General features: G+C 40.0%; 1 protein-coding gene across 3 annotated transcripts in view; it reads left to right on the forward strand.

The window, feature by feature from the left end:
• The first annotated feature begins 2,249 nt into the window (after positions 1-2,249).
• Positions 2,250-19,963, forward strand: part of SMPD3 (sphingomyelin phosphodiesterase 3) — a 128,147-nt gene continuing 110,433 nt past the window's right edge. For 2 of the 3 annotated variants that reach the window (XM_052795388.1, XM_052795387.1), the window contains exon 1: positions 2,254-2,567. The gene's annotated coding sequence lies outside the window, so the exon portion shown is untranslated. Of the gene's footprint in view, positions 2,568-19,963 lie in introns of all 3 variants that reach the window. The other variant, XM_052795389.1, reaches the window with a different exon arrangement.

A 19,963-nucleotide genomic window follows, 5' to 3' on the forward strand; every position in this document is an offset into this window, starting at 1 on the left:
ATACTACTGAAGATTTTCCTCAACTATACTATTTACCTCAGCTAGGCTCTTTATCAGTGCCAGTTTCCTACTGTCTCAGATACAGCATGTGCCTCCCAGAGAGGGAGCTCAAATAGCACACCAAAGCCCCAGCTTTGAGGAAGTGCATTCTGTTGTTACTTGAACGTGAAGGAAATGAAAAAAGGAAGAAATTATTTTTCACAATTTGTTCTTTACTACACCAGGAATTCATTTTTAACAATCTCAAGAGTCATTACTCAAAATAAAGCATTTGTCTTATAGTTCCATAAATATTTTCCACAACTACAATTTACTTCAGTCAAATAAAAGTTGTAATAAAGTAAATACTGTTTTAAACTTATTTACTATACTTTACTACAACTGTATAATGCTGAAAAGTTCAGGTAGGGAACTGAGAATACATAATTCTGATCTAAGTGAGTCTTGTGAAAACACTTCGGAAGGTACTTCAGGACGTAATTTAGTAGTGATTATGTGGCAAAGATTAGAATAATTATCAAACAGCTATATGTATTCCACAGACTTTACTTATGCTGTGATCAAGTCAGTATGCTGGTGGCACATAATGTAGTATCAGAGCAAGCATCCATTACAACACAAATCTGACAGTACTTTAAATCCAAGAATCACTACGCAACACGTAATATCAGTCAGTGTTAACTTCTCATCTTTTTAGGATAGCTGCAGAAGTGAACTTGCTCAGTAGGGCATGGCTGCATGATCCAGTTACTACCAAGGAAACCTGTTACATTTAAGAATTATCCAAGAAAGCATCTGAAAGGGGATGAGAAATCATTATAATATCTACCCATTGAAAAAAAGAAGCAGTAAACCTAACTTCTTCTGCATCACTAGTTTAGAGTAAACCACATAGGGATGAAGACAACCCAAAGGAAGGTTTTGCTAACATAGTGCAAATAAAACATACTGCTTAGTTTAATTTGGTTGTCCTAGCTTTCTGTCATATTGCTTGCTAGCTTGCAGTACAGTTGCTAGAAACCTTCTCCTAGATGAGGGCAATGGTTGGACATCAGGGTTTCAAAGCAGCAATAGCGGGGGCATGCATGCAACCCTAACATACAGGATTCCACATGCAAGCCTTCAGCACCTTTCAACACCACATAATTCAGGGTGAGAGGTGGGCTAGTGCTCAAACTTCTAAATTAACTCGTTAACCTTAACTTTTTTTTTAAACAGCTCTTGAAAGATTCTTCTTTTGTGGTCATTACCAAAAGTTTAAATTAACTTCTAATTAAAACTACACTGAATAATGACTTTTTCTTTTGATGAGCAAGTAAATAGAGAATCTGTTTGGAAATACTGTATCAGTTCATTTGTAAGTTAACTACGTAAGACACCCTGCTTGATAAAATGCTTCATAACTATCCGAAGAGCCCTATATAAACATTTGTATTAGAGATGCCCTTCTGAAAGCCACCTGCAACTGGGTTACAGCACTTTTTGCTACATTTTTCGTAGTGCTTTGCTTTTGATTAGCAAGGCAGAGTCCTGACTCTGTTTAGCTGCTTACATGTATCTTCTAACTTCTGAATCTTGGTGGGCAGGAGGGAGGCATCACAGCTTTCAGGACTTTCTCGAAGACCGTAACTACTATAATATCACTATTTTTTTCTCCCCTAAAAAAGCCCCTAACACTGCGGAAGATCTGTAGTATCCTAGACTTTTGATTAAAAAAGGGGGGTGGAGGGGCGTGTAAAAAAAAAAAAAGCAGACAAACAAAGAACACCACAGTCGAACATTCTGAAAAGCCTCCACAAAAAGCGCAGCGACCCACTGACAACACACCAGCGAGGGGCAGCCTCGGCACCGCGAAGCGCCAGGCGGGAGGAGCTCTGCCGCTCCGAGGGAGCGGGTAAACCCTTGGCTCGTCCGCGCGCCCCGCCCTGAGGCGGCAGGCGCGAGCGCCTCTCTCCCGCGCGCGCGCGCGCGCGGGCCCACAGCGGGGCAGAAGCGCAAGGCCGCCGGTTCCCAAGCGGGCCAGGAGTCAGCCCCCGCCCTCGCCTCACGGCGCCCGGCACCGCCCAACCGAGCCCCTGACGCCGGTGCTCTCAGCGCTCCACAAGCGACAGGACTACAACTCCCGGCTGCCCCCGGGAGCAAAGCCGTCTCCCTGCCGCCGCGGGGGCGGCTGGGAAGTGTGGTCATTCCCGCCCTTGCTGCTCGGCCGCCGCCCGCGGGCTGGGTCCCCGCCCGCGGCGGCAGCGGAGCGGAGCGGAGCAGGGCGGGGCGGCCTCAGCGCCGTGCAGCGAGGCGGGAGGCGGGCGGCGGCGCGGCCCTCCCGCGCCCAGGGGCGGGGAGCGCGGCGCCGGCCCCGCCTGTGGCGCTCCGTGGAGCTGTTCAGCGCCCAGGTGCTGAGTCTCCCCCCGGCGTACGGAGGCTCCGGCGGCTCTCCCTTCCCACCGCTCCCAGGCGCGGCGATGGCTCCGGCGCTCAGCCGTCTCCGCCAGGCACTCTGAGCGCCCGCCGCGCCCCGGCGTGGATGCAGCAGCTCCAGGCGCCTCTGGCTCCGCGGGGGAACGCGGCAGGTAAAGCGTCTCCCTCCCCGCCCATCCGCATTGCATCCCCGCCCGCCCCGCTGCTCTGAGCCGCCTGCGGGGCCCGGCTCGAGGGGCTTTTGCCGACCGGAGAGCCGGCGGCTGATGGAGACGCGAGTTGTCTGGCAGGGGGCGAGCACCGCGAGGTGGACCACGGGGAACAAAGCGGTGCAGTGCATATGCTTTTTAAGTAGTTTCGTTATTTTAATTTCCGGGGAGTGGGGAAGGGAAGAGAAGAGAGGGATGGCTGGTTAAATGCAAATATCTGTGCTTAGTTATATGTAGGGAAAAACCCCACTTAAATACATTAATTTGCTCTTGGAATCATGTTCCTATTCTCATGGTTCAGCAGTGGAAAAGATAAAGGCAGTGTTCGTCGTACAGGTAAGGTACTGCTACAATCAAGACTGCAAAATGGTTTCCTTGAGTACCCTCCTTAGCTGTAGTGCTTGTGTAGATTTTGCATAGCAGTAATTTCTTACTTATTTCTGTGTGGATTACTAGCCCCACCAAAGAGCTAGGACAAGCAGCAGAAGGTTAGAGACAGACTAGCATACACAGTGTTTCTGTGAATAGGTGTCAGAAAAGGGAGGGAAAAAATTCCACTGTATTTCAGGCCAAATGACAAGTTACATCCTACATGAAGTCATTTACAGCCAAGCATTGTGCTGCTATGCCTGATGCTTCACTTCCTCTTAGTGCTGGGTGGTGAATAGGGAATTGAGCAAGCATATTAAACGTGCATAATCAAGCAGCAAGTGTTCTTAACTGCTTGTATGTGTAGTAGCTTCTGTTTTCAAAGGATTGGTGAGTATTCCTTAGCTATCAAAGGACGGTATGTTTTACCCTAGATAGAGTAGGCTGCAACTGTATTTTTTTTTTCCCTGTTGGTAATACAGGTTGACTTACAATTCCTCAGAGTGGCATGGGAAGGGGAAGGCTAGCAAAACAGAAACTCAGCACTTTTCTTGGGTGTAGATAGTGAGAAAAGTTTAACCGAGGAGACTGCGTGCAGCCAGACTGGGAACTTGCACAGTTTCTGTGCTGATTTTGCCAAGAAACTGAAGAACCAAACTAAGATTAAAAAAAATCATTTCCTTTAGAAAACTAAATGCAGTCTAATTAGCATACTCTTAACACTTCTGCCCTGTATCAAGAAAGAATTTCTTGGTGTATAAGGCATCCCCCACTCCCCATGTTACTATATCATGTATTAAACCAGCAAAAGAGCCAGAAAGGCAATTACTGGGATCAGTAAGGCAGGTGTTTAAAAGCAAGTTGATGTGACTCACATCAGTTCCCATGTTATTAGAGATTCTCCAGTCTGGATAGAAACCTAGTACTTTTCATATTTCATTGACTTGACTTTTTTTTGTACTAATGACTTTAAGGTTCATGTATGTAATTCATTTCCAGGATAGCACGTATTCAATTTGTCTTATATAGGCTGCAGTTTAACAGTTTTTGTGCTCTAAACAAAGAAGTTGAACAGATTGGGTACCATCTCACAGTCATTGCACATCCAAAAACTCTCCTTCCAATGGGCACCTTGGACATGCAGGGGCATAACATCAGGCCCTTAAAAGCAGCGTTTTAGGAATCGAGTTAACAATTATAATAGTGCATTACTGTAAAATTAAAAATCAATTTGTGCATATGACTGCATGCAAGGCAAGCTTCCCCCCGGCCAGTAGAATTAAAAGATTTCCTGACACAGCTCCTCCCTACCTCTGCCTTTTAGTCTCAGCACCACAGAAGCCTCAGAGCACGTGATCAGCTATGTGTGATTTAAGCTATGCTATTGAATTTTTTCCACAGGGAACAATTACTATAGAGTGACAAGTCAACCATTTTGATCTTAACAGATCGAGCTCTGTTTAGTGATGGTAACCATAGCATACACTGCCTAACCCAGTCTGAATATCTCACTGTGGCAGTTTGCTTCTAATTTAAAAGGACACTGTTAAACCTTAAAACAGGTTTTCATTTTTGGGTAGGAACGAAAGAGGCTTAATACCAGAAGGGCACTGTGGACATATTAGTTGTATATTTTCAGTTGCTGCTGCTTGCAACAGCCCTTGAGAAGCCACTAAAATATCAGAAGAGCTAAGCAGCATGCTCTGACCACACCCCTCCATTGCCGTAATTCATAAACCGAGACTCTGTTCTTGCTGCCACATAAATATTTTCACCTGGTCAGTTAGGACAAAGACAAAACTGCTTTGTGCTAATGAAACTAGTGCAGCATGCTTTTAATAAAGCCAATGATCTGGTCTTCCCCAAATATTTTAAAAAGGACACTTCTGTTACCGGGAAATTGTTTACGCTAAAGGCTAGTGCAAATAGAACATTTATGCTAATTACTTACATGTCAGCTTGGGCAATAAACAATCAATATTTTTCTGATGTAGGATCCACTGCAACTTTCTGTGTCCAGTTATCATGCATTCAGCACAGTACAGTAAATCTCAAGTTGCAATCTCCATGGAAATGTTTATTTTAACTTCTATAGTAGACTGCTGAAGTAATGGAAATGTTTCCCTTACACTTAAGTAGAAGTCTATTTTTCAAAAAAGACTTGCACAAAAAACTGACCTGGAAATATTTTTAACATTAGAGCCACTGTTATGATCACACTATACAGCAAGGCAGTAAGGGTGGGTTTTTTTAAAGATTAAAAAAATCCTTATAAGCACAATCTGTACAAAACCACTGTAGTTAAAAATCAACATGTGCTATTGAAAAGCAGAGACTAGTGCATTTTTACTGCTATCTGTATGAGGGAGAGTGACAAGACACATACCTTTATGAAGGAGAACCAAAGTACCCTGTATTACCAAAAAAAATCCAATATGCTGTTCTATTCCCTGGATTGTGGCCAAGATGGTCTCTGTATTTTCTACAACTCTAAAAAAAGAAAAAATAATTTTATGCCAATTTTCTGCTTGAATTCTAGCAATGCTTGGCATTAAATGTAACTATATTTTACTTATCCCCATAAATGTCTTTAAATTGTTAGTATGATACTCCCAAGTCTACCCTTCAAAGAAGATATTTTAATGCACATTGCAGTAAGCAGTTACTGAACTGCTTCCTCTTACAACAGAGGGCCTGCTAACTTAAAAGGAGTAATCCCAGCGACTTGCTTCAAGTAGCAAGTAATATTCTCAGTAATTTTGGAAGGTATAGCTCCTAACTTGCGAATATTTAACTATAGGTTTTAAGCATTTGTAGTAAGTTCTCTGCATCACTCAGGAATAAACAGAAGAAAATTGTAGGTGCTTTCCAGGCATGACTGGTATAATCATATACTTTTATGTATTGCAGGTCAAACTCACTGTAAAATCTGGGAAAACATTAGACTACGGTTGAATTGTGCCATTGTTGTAAAAAGGAACAGTCCATAAATTGAGCTGACAATACAATGCTGACAAAGATTTGTGCAGAAATATTCACTTCCATTTTATTTTGTCTTGAACAACTAGTTTCTGAGAAACGTGTAGTTTGGGGACAGTATCTATGTAGAATTGCAATGAATACAAGATTTTCCTTCTTGAGTAAGTTCTACTCAACTTTGTTTCTAGTGCTTGGGATGGGGATAAGAAGAGAAAGATGGGATAGAGGGCAAGCCCTGCACATAAGGTTGTGTTCATCCACTAGGAAGTGACCAGATTTTGGTGATTCCTGACTTAGTCATGCAAATACTGCCCTTTGATGACTACACTGTCAGGGTCACTCAGCTTTTACTCTAAAAGCAGGCAAAATGCTGCCATACCTTAACGAAGTGACCAGAAAACATCCTCTTAAGTCAAAGCAGGAGCAAGCAACTACATGACTATTGAAAATCTCAGTGAAGGTGAGGGAGACTGAGAAATTTCTTGAATCTTGTGCTACAAGTCTGAGGTTTAACAAGTATATTTAAAGAACAGAAAGAAAGCACTCTGTGTGTGAGCTGACCCCAGTCTCCTCAATGGGAGTGGATGGCTGGGCAGCATGCCTGCTGTTCTGCCTGTGTGTGATGCTTATTCCCTCTGGCTGCTGGCCTACTAGGCTTCAGGTTAAATGCTACTTTGTATTCTTCACTCACCTGCTATTCTACAGATAGCATAGATGATGTGCCTGGACTAGCCCCTGTTCATGAGAACTGCACAAAATAACTTACTCTGTCATTCTTCAGGTTTCTTTTTTGCTTTTTTTGAGACTTGTCTGAGGCTGCTATAAAAAAAGTAACAGGTTTGGTTTTTTTTTTGTTAAACCTTTTGCTACTTGTCCTCAGAAAATGCAACTCGACAAAATTTGCAAATACAGCCATCTTAGGTATTCCATATGAAACTCATAGGACCAGATCCTTTAAAATTTCTGAAACAGCCAGAATTTCCATTAGCTTCAGTTTAAGATGGTTATACAGTCTTCTTTAGATTTGGACCCAAGATGTCTCAAACATTATAAAAGAAGAGTCATCTATGCACAACCAATATTTCACTCATAAGAAGTTTAGCCTCTACCTGTCCACTTAGCTTTATGCCTGCTGATAGGGACTATTCTTGTTTACATTTGCAGGTAGAGAGCAGCTCTGGTGACATGGTGTGGTATCTTTGCTTTGGAAGTGCATTAAAATTTCAGCATCGCAAACACAGAGCGGATAAACATCAAATTGGCATCGTAAAAATACAGGAAATGATTCTTAAAGGTGCCCTTTGTTAACACTCTGGAAACTAGCATGTGACCCATGACAGAGCTCAACTACAGAATTAGAACAAGATTTAACAACTCTGTTCAGTTTTAAGATCATTCAAAATGCATATTCTTCAGATAATCAAGGGGATGTTTACTCCAGAAATATGTTACCAGAGAATGGGTTCCAATTAGACAACATAAGCTGAGAAGTTCTGATTTAAATATGAAGTACATCAAGGCTTAGACTTATATCACTGTCTCATGGCAAAAATACCACAAGATTCACTATGAGTTCAGTGCAAACTGCAGAGAGCGTGTCCTAGGCACTGTTCTGGGTAGCTGAATGCTGTCTTAAAGAATACACTTAAGGAAAAAGTTTGAGTGTTTACTGTACAATCACATTCCCCACGCACACTCCTTTGCTTGCTAAAAGGCATCAACTTGAACAGGATTCTATTACTGTTACATAATTTCAAAGTTTAACCACATACAGGTCCCTAAATCTGAATGCTGAGATCATAAATGCAAGACAAGTATTTTCTTTGTGGTACTTAAGACTTCTGTCAACTACTGTAACTTAGGCACAATCTATTTCAGTATTAACAATAGCAAAAATAAACTCTAAAGTGACAAGCCATATCTGCCACTCAAAAGTACACAAGCTTTTAATATATTTTAAAAACTGACTCAAGGAGAAGAGAGAGAATCACAGGATTCCATCTGTCCCTCTTGACAATTTCTGAACACGTTAACATTTGATTAACAGTTTTATTTCAATACTGGTTTTGTTTTATTTTTTTGATCTTTCCCACCTATACAGTGCTTCAAGTACAGTAGAAGCTATTCACTTTTAAGCAGGATGTCTTGCTTTAATCTCCTCTCTGCCAAAAGAGGAGTTAAAATAGTCACTTTACTTCCTTCACTTACTCAAACATTGGCAAAACCATGTCAGGAAAAAGGTGTAAAAATCCATAGAATTCTTTTGGGTAACTGGTAGCAGAAAGATTCATGATCACTTGCCTCAGGAAGTTGTGCAACTTCGTTTTCTTTCTTTTCTGTGCATTTGCTGGATGGAGAAAAGGCAGAGTTTAACCCTGCCTGGGAAGAGATAATATTATTTAAAAAAAAATTAGCAGCTATCAGTTGAGGGGCTGTAGCTTTCTATACAGGCTACTCCACCCTTCCCATATTGCTAAGCAGAACTGTCACTGATACTGAAAACAATGAGAAATTCTGTCTGAGAAATGACAAGTGAAGTGAAGATACTTTAAAATATAGTGAGTGTGCCCTGAAACACTTCAAATATCGCGGACTGGAAGAAAAACTAATCAGCTCCCAACTCCTCAGCACAGTTACTTCTGTGAAATCAGTACTGCCATGCAGATGAATGGTCAGAGTTTCACAGCTTTTTCTATAAAGTGCTTCATCCAGCTCAAAGCTGAACTCCACTGATGACCCTACCAGCAGAAGGAAAAGGCAGTGAGTCTAGAAAACACAACATAGACAGGAGTCTCTTATCCAAGCTAAAGAACTGGCAGAGACCAATGAAGCAAGATAAGAATCTTGTTGATTTTATTATTTCTGTGCAGGCTGGGTTATGTTAGTAAATCTATTCAGAGGGTAGAGAGAAGTTTGTGTTCTCTTCTCCCCACGAGTAAGAGAAAAGAAGGATAAAATCCATGGTGGAATCCCTTAGTGCCTCTTTGAGGGGAGAGGGAGGAAGAGACCCTGACAATTAGTGCCCATAATTTATTCCTGAGCATCAGGATGCATATTTTGCTGACACACACTGGAGATGAGGATTCTTGCTAGTCATAGAGGATGCACATACCATCACTTTTCATGATGAAACTTACAGCTTTATAGAGCTTTAACTTTAAGCTGCCTGTACCCTTCAAACATGGCAAGACAATGCAAAAGTAAAGATGACTGTGTAATCTAAAAACAGTAATTCATCGTTCCTAGTCCTGGGGAAACTTTTCTTACTCCCACACCAAAGGTGGAAAAATTACTGAAAAAAGCCTGTCCTGATAAGGTGCAATTATGTAGATTACTCTAGTTGCTGCTCGGGTATCAGCTATATAATAAGCATTCCTTTGAAAGAACAACGTACAGTGGAAATGAAGCTCGAGCAATTGGCTACCACAGAGTGACAGACCTAATTCCAATTGTATACTGCTGTAAATGGATGGGCATATCTTGGGTATAAAATTATTTTTATTCACTGGAGAGAAGGCCCTGAATTTGTCATTTCAGCTTCCTTGCTAAACTATTAATTTTCAAATAACATGAGTGACAGAAATACATAATTGCAACTTTTTAAAAGCCAGCCTTCTGATCACTTCTCAGAACCTCCAGCTTTAGCCCAATATTCTCCTCTTTATGTCTTCCAAAGCAAAACAGTAATTTATCCAAGGTACATGAGGTGAAAAGGTACAGGCACAGCTAAATCTTTATTGAACATAGAAACCTTTACTGAAAGTTTCTCTGACACAGCACAAAGGCTGCTGATGCACATATCTAACTGCATTAGTCCATGTTTTGGTCCTGCAAGAAAAGGCTATGGAACATAACAGTCAATCTATAGGTGCAGAACTCTACCTTACCAGGTCACTAGGTCAGCATGAAATAAGTATTCCTTCATATGTTCACTGTTTTGACTTTCTGAGACAGTCTGCACAATAACTTAAAACAAATATGAAGAGTTCATCTCTGCCAGCTGATATGATGCTTGATTTCCTTATTTCACAATGGCAAGGCCCTTCAAGTTTAGTTTATACATGAACCTTGCAGATTTTGCACACTAAACTTTCTCAGAAAGAAAAAGCTAAGCCCAGTCCTAAAAGCAGCAAACAAAAAAAACCCCACATAGGCTTCCATTCAGGTCAATCATTCTCCTCAGGTCTTAATGCTTTTGACTATTATTTTTCCCACTATTTTCTCTCACACAAACAAATTTCAAGTGTCACACCAAGGAGGGGAAAAAGGATTTTTAATTTGTTTGGTTATTGTAAGTAACTACTGCCATAACACCCATTCACTCCTTCACCCGGTGGTCTGCCAGCAGCTACCTATGGTTCTTAGAAAGGGTTCTATAACATATCCACAAAGAAGGCTTTCCTCTATGCAATCTCAGTTTCAAATGTATGTATTTCTTTCCCATAGAAGCTAGGAAAATCCTGACAGATGGAAGAACCAGTAAACAGCTTCAGCCCTGGAAAGGCTGCATATTAACTCTATGTCAAGCAGAGATTACAGCTCTAATTTCATAATCTGCCTCTGAAGAGCTACTTCCGACAATGCTGCAGGGCCCAGCTCCAGATTTCTCCATTCAGAACTTACCTAGATGCAGGCTTTATGTTTGTGTCACAACACAAGTTATATCATATAATTCATTTTTACAGAATATGGAAATACTAGTTCCTTAATCTAACTTCTTAGTGAACCCATTATAAGTAAATGGAACAGCCTGCCTTGTTTTAGAAAGTATGAAAAAGATTAATAAGCTCTACACAGTGATGTTTCTATTACTTTAGGATGTCACAGATGAGCATGTCTTGGCAACTGGAAGTATGAGTTATTCAGATAGTTTTAATAAAATGCAAATCTATTTAATTAGACTACAATGTAAAAACTATGATGAAGCTAAAGCCTCTCTTATTTTCCATGATGGAGAGATTTTATTAATCTAATGAAAAAATTAAGTTTTTATTCACTTCACACTTCCTTAACTATATTGGTTCACATTTTGACTGGTTTGTTAGCAGGAATTCTCTCTGGTAACTGAGATTATTTAAAGTACAAAATTTTGAAATCTTGTAAGGCCTAATGATTTTTTTTTTTTCAGAGGGAATTAATTGAGAGATTCCTTTTAGTTAATAGGATGCTAAGTAGCAGCTAGCTCCTTCTAGCCTGGCATGTAAGTGGATTTTGTCTGCTCTTAAAATACCCTTCCAATCACATTCTGGTGAATAGTTTTATTCTTCTGTAGGGAGTTTACTTGTTATTTCCAGCACAGTAAATTAACATAGGCAGCGTGTTCACCTAACAATGATGACATTCCTTATTAATGGGAGAATGCTTAGTTTGAACCTAGGGTACAGAATACATCCTAGTAACAAGGAGGGGAAGCTAAGTTATAGCTCACCAGCTTCTGTCTGCAGCTTTCCTGGGTTTGACTACTTGCTTTTTTTAGCATAAGATATCTACAGCTTCACTTAATGAGAGGAAAAGTTTATTAGTTACCAGTTCACAGCTGCAGACTTCTGGACTTTTTCAAATTCATCTGCCTCTCATGGTCATACTTAATCATAAGGCTTGTCATGACCACCGTTGACAACCTCACTTAATAGGATTTGGAGACAACTTCTACAGCCTCAAATACTAGCACTATGCCACCTTTCTATTGGAAATCACACGTTGGGGACAGGAATTTGACTCGCCTGAGAGACAGACAGAAAAGAAATTAATTTACACTCTCACTCTCTTCCATGTTGCTGTTTTGACTGTTTTCACTTTCTGTGCACAAAGACCATATAAAAAAGGCCTGGGCAATGCCAGAAAGACTCTGTGTAACTTTTAGTAAGACTACAAGCTTTTCTGTAACACTGGAATTATTATACTAGCATAAATTCTATTACCAATATAGTAATACAGCTTTAACTTCCTAGCCCAGGACAGACCCATCTATTATGAACACACCTTTACCAGTATAACAGCATCATAATGGGAGAAGACCTGTTTCAGCTGCAGTGGTTTAGTTTGGAAACAAACCATCCTCACATAGACAGTCCCTCACTAGAGGTATTAAATGACAGGTCTAAATCTACCCTGGAGGTCATAAATACAGTGGGGAAATAAAATCCAGCTTACTAATTATTAGTTACCACTGTAAGCACACTCAGGTCTTTTTATCTTTAAGAAACAACACATATGAAAGACCCTTAGAAGATGACAAACAGTAACATCTAACATACAAATCAGTGTCCCAGGAGTTTTAATCTCTTGGGGCCGTGTTCATGAGGACAGCTGCCAGCTACAGATGCTTGGCTGACTAATTGGCACTAGCAATAAACAATATTTGAATTTGTCCAGGAAAGGAGCAGAGGGTCTGAGAAAGGCTTATCAACATACATTAAAAAAAAAATCTGGTATGTCTCTATCTTTATTGAAATTATTATCTGTGTGATTCATTTCTACCCCTGAAAACTGTGCTAACACCAAGTAGTGGTTTATAATGCTCTAGGCACTACCTAAATGAACCTTAGCTACTGGCAGATTATAAAGCAGGTATAGCGTATGAAAATAAAACAAACTGCTACTATAATAAGGGATACTATACACTCGGGGCTTCATAAAGCAGTTTTGCATCCAGGCCTGACCGGCCTACAAGCAAAGAGAACTTTTCATCAAAAAGATTGCTAGATTGTTTAGCAATATGCCAGCCCCTGAGCTACAAGACAATGTATCCTATCTGTAACACTGATACTGCTACAAAGAAGATGTTCTGTAACTTCTTGACAAAAGATAGCTCCTGAGAAATGTAAGACTGATATTACCTGACTTATGTAATATCTGAAAGTATTTAAATGCCTCTTTCACAGATTTTAAAGAATAGAGTTACTGGGAAACAACAAACAGAACTGGATTAGATTTTCCTTGCATTCAGACATGCACTTTCCAGACAGAATTCAGGAGCAAGCTAGTTTGTCCAATGAAGAAAATTATTCTAAGAATTTCAGGAAAAGAAATGAGGTGATAGAGAAACAAGTTGCGAAAGAACCTGGAAAAAGGAGAAGGCTGAAGAAAGCAACCATAAGTGCCAAGGCCTGCATAGGGAGGACTGAAATATAGAATATTGTGTGCAGCAACAATTGTTTTAAAAGCTTCTGAATAAAAAAGTAACAGCTGATGGTGTACTCACTAGGACTTGCATCTACTCTGAGAAGGAGAGCTGTTAAGATAGTGAGTGAGCCAGCAAGACAGATGGCTGGTAAAGGAACTGACACTGCAAGAGCTAGAACATTCAGTAGAGAGGAAAAACAACAGCTATACCCATGAAGGAACTGCTGCCAAGCACATAAGTGAAGTGAGAGGAATCATGCAATATCAATAGTTTCTATAAAAATGTGGATGATGTGCTGAACAGCAGGCAATGTATAAGGCCCCAAGCCTAACAGTTCAGCATCAGTGCAGAAGCAAAGAGACAATTGAATGATTAAAAGGTCAAGCATTACCTGAAAAAACAGAAGCATATAGTTCAGTGATGTATAAGTGATTTCACAGCAAGTACAGAAAATGCTCAATAGACATAAGCACCGATAAGATAAATCTATCACCTAGAATTAATTTGCAAAAAGCTACTTCTTGGTATTCAATATGAAAAACTGTCAGAAGCTAAGAATTGTGACACCGCCCCTCCCCAGATTTAAAGTCTGTCTACTAAGAAGAAAATAGTTTCCACAAAGCTTGCATTTCTCACAGCTACAGATTTCCCATCAGTAAGATTCCAGACATTTGTAACAGTCAACTGCAATATCTGTATCTTGAGACCCACTTAATATTTGCAATCAAGTTTCCACATGCTTTCAAATACTTTTAGTACAATCCACTTCTCTTCACATTTACAAAAAAAACCCTGGAAAATTTGGCCGTAACTTATTCTTGGAAATGGAGTGACTTAAATGTACATGGGGTGGGGGTTGCAGGAAGAAAAAGTCTGAGAACTGAACAGTTTTGCATGCACAGGGAGGTGTCCTGAGGTCTCATGAAAATTAATCTCAAATTTTATTAGCACTTGATACCATCATAAGAAGCAACAGTTCATATTTAGAGTTGCATTACTACACAGATACACACGTCAGTACATGCTGTTTTCATGAAACATGTACTGTATAATATTAAGAGTGTTTAAGCTGTACAGTTTAAGAAAAAAAGCTCATTGTCGAAGACAGCTCTTCCAAAATTCTTTAAGCTGTGCTGAGAATTTTACCACTACTGCAGAAGAAAAATGGCTGTGGCACGGACAAGCAGAATATTAAAAATCCTGTCAAATTTCTTATGGAATAAGATTATCTTTCTGGTATTCAGAAAATTAGATTACTTTCCAAAATGCAGAAAGATTTTTAATACACAGGCCAGGCAACCTAACTAAATAAACAGTATGGGATGGCTCCAAAACATTATAGATCACACATTGACGCAAAAAGCCAACATAATTATGAAGTACCCATCCCAGATTTTTGGGTACATAAAATAGATTTAAACAAACTTCTAATGTAATAATGAGCATAAAAATCATCATCAGAATGACAAAAATAAGTCAATACAACTGACAAAAACTAATTAACATGCTTACAGTTCAGAGAAAAAACCTAACAGTGTAAGAGTTATCATCAGCAAGAGTACCTAAATCTACTAGTAATCAAGCTACTTTAAAGAAGCAGGTAGTACAAGTCTTAGATGAAACCATTCTGTCTGAAAACTATAGAGAACTTGTATATCAATTGGAAGCCTCTTCCATCAAGTGGAAACAGGCTCACAGAAATCTGATAGAGCTCAAACCCATCATCCCCCCCCCACCCCTACACCCCACTATCTACGGATATATCAGAAATTAAAACACACTTTCATGGTATTTCCCTTCTTCTTCAGGCCATCTCAAGTTTCCCTTTCCTAGCTTTTTGTTGCATTCCAGTTCTGCTAGAAGGCAGCAGCAACGTGAAGCAACAGTGAGAGGGCAGGAAAGCCGTTGCTGCTACAAGGAGATCCCAGGATGTACTAAGTAACAAAAATGCTGGAAGGCCAAACAGGTAACATGAGCAGCTCTTCTACATCCCAGAGAGGATTACTCTCTCTCCCATGCAGCACTCGCTTAACGGAGTCAACTCCTGCCAGGCTTATACTCAGTCCTCTGATTCTGTACCTTAGTCACTTCCCAGTTTAAGAACTGGTAACAGTGGCCTAACAGTCAGCAAGCCAGCCAGGCAATTTGGCATCAATAAAGCTGGCAGGACTTACTCATCATAATCAGTTAAGACATCAGTTAAAGCACCTTTTTACTGGTTTAAAAACTGACTGTGGTGTTAAGTTCGTTGCATAGTATTGGAAAGATATAGGTAAGATAAAGCAAGGCAATTCCTCAAGAGGGCCCTGACACTTCTGAAGCTAACATTAGCTACCTCTAAACAAATATAGTATTGAGAAGAAGAACATACAGATTATACTTCATCTGGAGAACACCAACTGACGTGTCACCCTTCACCAAAGCTAGGCACATGGCTCCCAGGAACAAGAAAGTCTTTCTTTCACCAAACCGCCTCACAGCGCCAATCGCCACCATCTTGTGCTCTCCTCAGCCTCACAGCCCTTACACAGCGCTGCCCTCCCCTCTGGTTGGTATTTTCCCGCCGTGTCTCCGCCTCTGCTGCCGAGCAGCCAATCAGAGCGAGGGCAGCGGGGAAAGCGGCCTCATCTGCTATCGCGCTTGTTGGAGAGTGAACGTGCCATTACAGCTTCCTCTGAGCAGGTGAGGACCGGTTCGGTTTCTGAACGTGCCATCTCCTCAGGGGAGGTAAGCCTATAGGCAGTAACCAAAGCCGGCTTCTTTCGTTTATCTCTTTCTTGGCCTTATCACGCTAGCCTTGTAGATGAAGGAGAAAAAAAAGAGAAGGGGGAGAAAAAAGCCTGGACGAGCGCAGGAATAGTGGCAGCTGAGGGGGAGGCTGGGGCGGACTGGGAGGTGTGAGGAGTGTCGGTGAGCGGGAAGGCGTGGCCTCCCATTGCCGAGTTTCCTGGGTCACCCTGCTACTCAGAGTGTGGGTTTCTGTTTGTAAAGCTTTCTTAGTTCTGTTTCTCCGGTGTTGTCACTGGAAATTAACCCTGCTAGGCAGCATGGAGCAAAGGTGTTTCAATGGCAGTAGATTTATTAAATAATTAAATGTTTTATTAAGTAATTTGTTACTAAATAAACAATGTTTTAATAGGGAGATTGTGTAAAACACTTAAGGCTTCAGTTTTTTTGTTGGTGTGCAGAGCCTTACCCAGACTGTATCAAGCTGAGATCAAAGCAACCTCGTTACTGTTTTTGTTGAAAGAGGAGGTCTGAGGCAAGAATCAGGGCAGATGTGCCCATTTGCAGTGCACCTCATGAATGATCAGCCCATCTCACAAAACATGGAGTTAGTCAAAAGGAGCAACAGATGATAAGTAAGTCTTACAGGGCAATTTCTTTCTGCTGAATTTACTGGAAAATGAAGGAAGAATGGTCTATCTGCCATCCTCCACCCTTTGAGTGGGTGAATGTATAAATAAGGTGGGTAAGCCTTCTTGATCCTTGAGGGTAGGCTGGGGTGGAGCCCTTCTGTGAATCTCTGTATCAGATTTTATTGAGACAGTGGATTTTAGGAGCTTGGAATCAAATTGATTAACTATTCTGTGTTGTATTTGCTCAAGGGGCAGGAAGGAAACACTAAATTACACCCACTTGAAGTTACTTGCTAATGAATAATGTAATTATATGCTAGGGTACTAGAAGGTTTTTACATTAAGTCCCTGATGTTTTTGTTGTCTCATCTATGTTTAGATAAGCTAGAATTAACATTGCCTCTTTTAAAAGTCTATATTTGTAACTGGGGTAAAGAGAGTTTGTGTTAAGAAAATAACATGTTTAAATTATCAGGGCAGGTGGTAACAGTAAAAAGCCAAACAGTTCTACATTAGATGTCATGCACATCTTTTAAAGGCAAGAGTTTCTTAACAGATGCTTGGAGACTTCTCCTTATAGCTCTGATCACAGCATGCAAAAAACTCTGATGACTCTACTTTTTCTGTATGGCAGTTCAGGGAAGTAATGGAAACTGACTTTCTAGTGTAATAACTGTATGAATTTGTCAAAGCTGTCATTTCAGTTTTACATTTGAACATAAAAGTGTAAGCAACTACTGTACTGCTAAACTCAAATATCCTCAAGGAAACTCCAATAACAAAACACTTGTATGATGTCCTTGGGACAAAGAATTGTGCTGAAGGCAGAATTTTGGCTTTGGTGTTCCATATTTTATATTAAAGTTCAAAGTCGTGAAAGCTTCAAAATGTATAATTCAGCCTCATTTTGCACAGCAGCTTCTTTTAGGAAGTGATTCCTGGAGCGTGTTAAAGCTAAGTGATACCATCCTAGTCCACTTAAATAACAAATGGCTATGCTCTCTTTCACAATTGTATAAATTATCAGTTCATGAATATTCTGTTGTTGTCTTTTTTGCCCATGTCGTGTAAACTTAATTCATTTACATGGATTGAACCTGATTTGGTTACAGGAAAAGAAAGGTGTGAGGGATTGCTGCATTTTCTTTCAGGCCAGCTCATTGTTCTGGCTCTAATCTACTGTCACTAGAAACACTCTAGGCTGACACCAGTGAGGAACTGGCAAAAGGAAGAGGTGCTCATTTCTGGCTCAGAAAGACTTAATATATAAATAAAAGAGGAGCTAAACCCAAAACTGGCCCATGGACAGTGCCAGTAAATGTAGTAGTAATAGTAAGCTTTGTCATTTAAAGTAGATTTATTCAGTCTGTTCTAGGTTGCCTCTTGCCTTGTTCCTCCCCTGGTAGAAATACATAGTGTCAGGAGTCCCAAAACCTTTAGTGGCTGCAGTGGGTTTTTTTAGCATATGAAAACAGATTTTTAAGAGCTGAGAGCCAGGTTTTCAAGTACTTGGCATCTATAATTGGGGACAGATTTTCAAAAGAGGTTAGCACTGACTGTTCTGAGCTCTTGTGAAGATTCGTCCATTTTGATTTTGTGCCTAACTGAACTAATCTGTTGAAAATCTGGCCCCTATAGCTAAGCATGACATTCTTAGAATGCTGTGAGGGCAGTAATAACACACACACACATGCACACACCAAAAAAAAAAAAGCTATACAGCAGCCCCCACTCAGTTCAGTACCCCAAAGCGGCCACCCAGCACAGAGTAAGACAGGGTTGAGCTCTCTGGTATGGTGCAGGCAAGTAATTTTCTAGGTTGAGACCAAACTTAACAGTGAAGGTAACTATTGTTTTACTACCTCTGTTCTGGCTGTGTGTTTATTAAAGTATAAGCTTTTGTGAAAGGAAGGCTGCTAGTTATAAGAGAGCAAAATGTCATCTGTGTTTGGGAAAGTACAGGAGTGAAATGGTTTAATTAAAATTTACTTAAGTAACCATTAATAATATTGTGAGTTCAGAGATACTACCACTGCTGCTAGAGCTGTGCTGCCTTCTGGCCTAGAAGCTGAGATAAACATTTTGATTCCTTTTCACTGTAATCAATGGTGGAATTCCTACTGAGTTTGATTTAGCAGTGTCAAGTCCTGTATTAAAATAGCTGCAGTACAAACAAAATGAATGTTTTGTGTTGGTAGAAACTTTTTTCAGTCAGCCATCTTTTTTACTGGCAGAGCTATTACAGGGTAGTAATATTGATTCTTGTGGTCTTTCTGGCTAGTTATGTGCCTTATTATTGAAGATTCAGGCACTGTAGAAGATTTTTAGTTCTGTTTTTGAATAATTCCTTTAATTTGAAATGAATTTAGTTGTCCATTCGTGCAGTGTTTTGGCCTTGTCTTTGGTCCCTTAAAAATCACTATGTCTGATTAGATATTGAATAGTAAAATAAGTTTTACATCGTTGGAGATTAGTTTGCATTTATGAGAAGTACTTACTGTAGTTATGTGAATTCTGTATAAGGATTTATTATTTTATTTTTATTATCAGGACACAAATGATAATTATGAATTTGCAAACTTTTTGTAAATGGGTTTGGAAGTAATTTCTGTGCCAAGTTAGGCCACAGAAAGATAGTTTCCTCAAGGTTCAGTATATTTTTCTTCTTATTTAGTTTGCAGTCCCCCAAACTTTGCAGTGCCTTATTAGTAAATAGAAGCTGTGCATGATGTGCCCGTTTTGTCAAGTAGGAATGTAGTGTGAGATTCCTTGTAAAATTTTCTAGTCTTGCTTCTGTAGAAGCCGAAAAACAAATATTGATCAACTTAATTTGATAGAAAATGATTTGTTATGGAAAAACTAAATCCTCTGTTTTAAATGCAGGGGATATTAACATGGCTGTTTTTATAATAAATCAGCATGCCTTTGGACAAAACTTTTATACACAATCTCTATCACTTGATGCCAGCATAAACCCTGGGGAAATGAATTATTAATTGTTGCAACTGAAGAAAAAACCCAATAATTTTCTGTGGACTTTTTGGGGAAAAAGAAAAGTCAAACCAAATCAAAACAGAACTGTATTTTTGCACACATGGTACTTCTTTTATGCTGTGCTTGCACAGTTTAAATAGGGACTTTAAATAATCCAGATTAAGCAGACTATAATACTATAATTCTTATGTAGGAAGCATGGAATACCTTTCTGTAGGCTAGTGTTGCACTTACAGAATAGCTAAGTGAACCTCAGATAAATAAATGAAAATAAACTCAAAATGGCTAAATTTTAAGTTAATAACTCTTAGAGTAGTAAGATTCAGAAACATTCAAATAAAGGTGATAAGGGAAAAGAGACGAATTGTTGTTAAGTGCTTTACAGACCTTACACAAAATTGAACTGGATACTTAAGACATCATGCTGTTTCTAGCCTGCCAGTGTTAGCTGGAGCAAATTCTAGGCTTTTAAAAAACTTAGTAAGTTAGAATAGTATGGTGGTTGTACACAT

This window comes from Harpia harpyja, chromosome 9, assembly GCF_026419915.1.
Source record: "Harpia harpyja isolate bHarHar1 chromosome 9, bHarHar1 primary haplotype, whole genome shotgun sequence".
Classification (NCBI taxonomy): Eukaryota; Metazoa; Chordata; class Aves; order Accipitriformes; family Accipitridae; genus Harpia; species Harpia harpyja.